Raw genomic sequence first — 5,878 nt, 5'->3', positions numbered from 1 at the left:
TCAAATAATAAATGTTTTAAATCATTTGTAATAGAATATTTATTCTTTCATTTTCATTGTTTTAAATTTTTATTAGCGATCTTTAACGGCGGCAATAAATTCCTCCGTTCACATATATTTTTGGTATAATTTGAATCTGGCCTTTCCAGTCATTCCAATTGTAAAACGTCAAAACCTACTCAATCCAGYCAACTGTCAAAGTTCGGTAGGTTTTGACGTTTTGCAATTGCTCTCTCGCTTCCAGTGAGAGAGAAGTTGGGGATCTCATTGTCTCTGGTTCAAAGCATGGGCTGCATTAGCCTGAAACTACCTACCAGAGATAATGAGATGTTTAACTCCTTTCTCACTGGAAGTGAGAGAACAATTGCTAAACGTTAAAACCACCTAAACAGTTGATCGAGTTCGGGAGGTTTTGACGTTTAACAATTGGAAACGAGCGATGGCCAGAATGAAATCTAAGCAACAAAATATGTAAACGGAGGGATTTGTTGCATCGTTCAATACCACTTATAAAAAGTGTAAAACAATGAAAATTAAATAAATTTGTGAAAATACCAAGTGTGTACCAAGTTTCATCATGATATCTCAATTTTTACTCAAGTTACAGCTTGCACGGACGGACGGACAGACGGACGAACAGACAGACATCCGGATTTCAACTCTACTCGTCACCCTGATCACTTTGATATATATAACCCTATATCTRACTCTTGTAGTTTTAGGACTTACAAACAATCGTTATGTGAACAAAACTATAATACTCTTTAGCAACTTTGTTGCGAGAGTATAAAAATTAGATGGTATACAAAGGGCAGCATGTGCGGGTGTTACTGGTGCAATCAAGTCATGTCCGACTGATGCGCCCAAAGTAATCCTGCATTAACTACCAATGGACATCACAAAACAGCAGCAATTGCGGCGATGAGAATAAAAGAATTGGGAGGTTGGAATTAGCAGAACTRCGGGCATAATGTAATCCTAAACAAGCTTAATCAGACTACATTCTCCCAAAGCTGGACTTCAATAGACACTTCTAGGTGAGAATGGAGAAGAGTTTCACCACACCGACGGGTCCAAAATGGACTGCGGAGTAGGCACGGGGTATTCTCCGCTGATATAGGCATATCTCTCTCTATATTTCTACCGAACTCGGCTAGTATCTTCCAAGCATTAGTACTAGGCATAGAAAAAGCCTGCGAATTGTATTAGAAAACAACGGGAATATACTTAAAGCAACTATATTTACGGATAGCCAGGCGGCGCTTCTGGCTTTGACTTCACCCATGACAAATTCCAGCATTGTTCACAACTGCAAGGGAGCACTAAACTCAATAAAAGACAAGCTCCAACTAAACTTGATCTGGGTTCCCGGCCACAGAAACATTTCAGTAACGAAAAAGCAGACGAGTTGGCAAAGACAGGAGGGGAGCTAATACCAAGCCCGCTATAACCGATCAAAGGAGAGATCAATAGACAATTTCAACAAGTTGCAAATAACAGGTGGAAAAACATAACAAACTGCGTCATAACTAAACAATTATGGCCAACATCTGACAGGAAAAGAACCAACGACTTATTAAATAGGTCAAGAAAAATTATTTACAGAGTAACAGCTACCACAACAGGGCACTGGCCATTTGGGGAACATGCATCCAAAATGAGTATGCCCTAAAACGACATCTGCCCTGCCTGCGGAGTAGCAGGGAACAAGGAAACAATCTTCCACTTTCTCTGCGAATGCCCAGCTCTAGCACAGATCCGACACAAAACACTTGGTATCCATCAAGCACCAAACCTTGAATGGATTTCCACTAAAAGCATATCGGACATAAGTAGCTTCATCGAAACCTAAAAATGAGATTTGAGAGAGAAGTTGAAACGTAATAGCAGATACAGAAGGTTCTACGAATAGTGTATCATAATGGCACATCAGGTGCTAGTTGACCTACCTACCTACCTATTTGTGTATTAATACAAACTTTACACTATTATATATTTTGAATGATTTTATGGAATCATCATGAAATACATATGTAGGTAAATTTTAATATACATACATACATACTTATATATTAAGTATATGYTTTGATACATAATATATACCGATAATCTATAAATTATATACCGAGTCGGTTGCGCATAGAAAATAAACGAATCTGTAGGCGCACATTGCTTTACATTGAAATTAGCATTATATATCTCATTTAACATCGAAAATGCTCAATTCTGCTATTTTCGAGTATACTGCTGCAAAAACTCTGGTGAAACACGCGTAAAATTTGTGTGTGGTGACACTACCTCATCTCTGCCGAGTACCCCTAAGAAAAGTTACAAAATCTAAAACATGAACCTTCTCTATGATAAACAGAAATAAAGGGAAGTTCAACTTGTTAGAACTTTGGGGCATTTTAAATTAAAACAGCCAACATTTAGTACGAACCAAAATTACTATATAGTGGTTATTTAAATACATTTAAATTTCTCAAATTTATTTAATTTTCATTGTTTTACATTTCTTGTAAGTGGTATTGAACGATGCAACAAATGCYTCCGTTTACAAATTTTTTAGGTAAGATTTCAATCTGGCTATCGCTCGATTCCAATTGATAAACGTCAAAACCTACTGAACTCGAATAACTATCAAAGTTCAGTTGGTTTTAACGTTTAGCAATTGTTCTCTCACTTCCAGTGAAAGAGGTGTTAAACATCTCTTTATCTCTCTCTGATAAACGTTTTCTGCATAGATAACTTGATACGAGACTCTTTGGTTTGAGAGAGAGATGTCAAAACTCGTATTTTTTATAACATTTGCCAACGATGCCACTAACTGCATTGTGTTTTGTTGCCAGCTCAGAAAACGGATCCAGGTGCCCTGCCAGCTGACACTCGAGAGAGGACGAAAAGAGATTCTGATCAATTTATCTATGATTCTCTGTCTATGATATACGTTCTCTAGTTATACTATTAGCCGGACGAAAAGTGGGGTTACGGGACATTGCGACAGGATAGAATTTATAGAATACTACCTGCATTGCCGGGCCAATTGCCTGTGGAGACCCCACATTGCTCATAGCTTACTATACAACATTATTATTATTTTAATTGGTATATTAAAATTATGCCACAATTATTAGTCCAAAATATGAATTCTTATTTTTCTCAGAAATACATTTGTAAACAAAAGGTTCATTATCCTTTTTTTATGTTCCACATAAAAGATTTAAGGAGTTGAAGAGCACAAAACGTGCGCTACATCATCTACAAACCCGACGGCATTTCGTAAATGGTGAAAGAAAACTTTCAAGAGTTCAAAGCAGGGATAATGGGATGCCCAACTTATTCCAGYGTTAGAGCGCCTCAAAATAAGCGTTTTTAATAACATTTTCCATTATGGCCAGATCGCACCAAATAAGAATTTTTGGACATTTTAAATTAACATACAAAACATTTATTACGATGGCAAATTATTATATATTGGACTTTTAATATATGGCGAAACTACTTAATTCTTTTTTATGATTTTATGGTATACTAAAACAACTGACTTTCGATATTTCAATACTTAATAACGTGAATTAAGCCTGTTAGTTCTCAAATAATAAATGTTTTAAATCATTTGTAATAGAATATTTATTCTTTCATTTTCATTGTTTTAAATTTTTATTAGCGATCTTTAACGGCGGCAATAAATTCCTCCGTTCACATATATTTTTGGTATAATTTGAATCTGGCCTTTCCAGTCATTCCAATTGTAAAACGTCAAAACCTACTCAATCCAGCCAACTGTCAAAGTTCGGTAGGTTTTGACGTTTTGCAATTGCTCTCTCGCTTCCAGTGAGAGAGAAGTTGGGGATCTCATTRTCTCTGGTTCAAAGCATGGGCTGCATTAGCTTGAAACTACCTACCAGAGATAATGAGATGTTTAACTCCTTTCTCACTGGAAGTGAGAGAACAATTGCTAAACGTTAAAACCACCTAAACAGTTGATCGAGTTCGGGAGGTTTTGACGTTTAACAATTGGAAACGAGCGATGGCCAGAATGAAATCTAAGCAACAAAATATGTAAACGGAGGGATTTGTTGCATCGTTCAATACCACTTATAAAAAGTTTGTTTTACACAATGAAAATTAAATAAATTTGTGAAAATTAAAGGTATTTGTCGAAAGATTTTGTAATTTGAAGCATCATAGTATTGTGTTCAATAGAAAATGATTAAAAAATTTAATAATTGAGAGTTAACAAGCTTAAATCCTTTTATTGGGCATGGAAAGGTCAAAAATCAGTTGTTCTAATACTTTAAAAAAATTTAAATCGTTTCTCCATATAATAAATAACCACTATATAGTAATTCTTATTCGTAGTAAATTTTGGGTGTTTTAATTTAAAATACCCAAAAATACTTATTTGTTCTATCTGGCCATAATGGAAAATGTTATAAAAAACGCTTAGTTTGAGGCGCTCTCACACTGGAATAAGTTGAACATCCCTTTATTCCTGCTACCTAACCTACGCCTTTGCGCAAGTGAATTTATCATGATAGCAAATGCCCACATACAGTTTTGGCGATGGCAATAGCAATACGTTTGACAGTTAGTATTCAATAAATTCTATCCTGTCCTTTTTTTCACAAATGTATTTCTGGGAATAATAAGTAATAAATTTAATGTGATATTTTGATTTATGCTTGTACAAGTTTATTAAATTTAAGACTTCGCTCATTCCCAACCCAGTTTGTAAAAATTTTCTGTAAATTAACAATATTGAATTAATTTTTTGGAAAAATGTTATTTTGAAAACGAACTTAATTTTTTTTTAATAATATAACGCAAACGACTTAATACTCGCTCTTCCAAACTTCATATTACCGAAATGAAATGCCGTCGGCATATGTGCAATTGGGATATGCTGCCACTTYGTAATTTCATGGAAATGCAAACTTCGTTGTCAAGTTGTCAAAYTGCTAAAGCGACAGCTTATTGCTTACAATATATGGCAAACTAATTAGTATTCCATATATTGTAAGCAAAAAGCAGTATGGAGTCTCCACAGGCAATAGACACGGCAATACAGTTGGTAAGACATAGATTTTATCGTCGAGATGCTCCGTTAACTTCGTCCTTTTACCTTCGATAACTAGGTATCGATATTCATGTCCACTGTATACTTTATTGCATACTGAAAATCATTTAAAACTGTTAAAATGTGCAGGAATATAAAATATATTTTATTGTTGTTAAGTGCAGTCTTGTTTTTTGGCTTAGTGGTATCATCAACGGACAAGGCTGACCCATATAAAATTCTAGGAATAGTAAATCATGCAACAGTTCAAGACATTAGAAGAGCATATAAGCATTTGGTTAGGGTTTGGTGAGTATAAGATAGATGTACAGTATGTTAAATCCATGTTCGTACACAACATACGATTTCGGGGATAAAATGGTTGTCACTGGAAAGGTGACGTTCTCCAGATCACGAAAATATATATACATATGTATAAAGTTGCTGCTGATTTTAAAGATATTTGTATATAAAGTTAAAAAATTGACAACTTTCAAATTGAAAATTTGTATCAGACAACTACAACGAGTATGATAAAATCAGAACAAACAGTCGTGCCAAAAATAATCAAATCAAATCAGTTCAGTATAGACAGCATTGTTAATCAATTCGAGTAGCCGCCAGGGGTTGTGTTTAGTATCGCGCCGGTTAATTTTGGCTCACCGTACCTAAATGAGAGAACCAAATGGAAAATTTTAAACACGCATGTATGCTTAAATTATCGAACTTTGTTTTAAATAATATTTTATAAAAATCGGTTCACAAATTTTTCCACAAATTCACTTTAAAAAATGCTATTTTTTGCAAAATTCTAAATAT

The 5,878-nt window shown here is 34.7% G+C and overlaps 2 protein-coding genes across 2 annotated transcripts in view; both read left to right on the top strand.

The window, feature by feature from the left end:
• LOC108975972 (probable deoxyhypusine synthase) overlaps window positions 1–5,878 on the top strand; it is a 14,448-nt gene that overhangs the window by 4,817 nt on the left and 3,753 nt on the right. The gene's annotated exons all lie outside the window — the stretch shown is intronic.
• The window catches only part of LOC108975973, a 67,125-nt gene continuing 66,381 nt past the window's right edge, over window positions 5,135–5,878 (top strand). Inside the window, exon 1 of the mRNA XM_018944837.1 lies at window positions 5,135–5,368. The gene's annotated coding sequence lies outside the window, so the exon portion shown is untranslated. The remainder of the gene's footprint in view (window positions 5,369–5,878) is intronic.

Source organism: Bactrocera latifrons, unplaced genomic scaffold (genome assembly GCF_001853355.1).
Source record: "Bactrocera latifrons isolate USDA-ARS-PBARC rearing strain unplaced genomic scaffold, ASM185335v1 scaffold_705, whole genome shotgun sequence".
In the NCBI taxonomy this organism is placed as follows: Eukaryota; Metazoa; Arthropoda; class Insecta; order Diptera; family Tephritidae; genus Bactrocera; species Bactrocera latifrons.
Note: the sequence above shows the minus strand (reverse complement) of the source record. Positions and strands in the feature narration are given on the sequence as shown.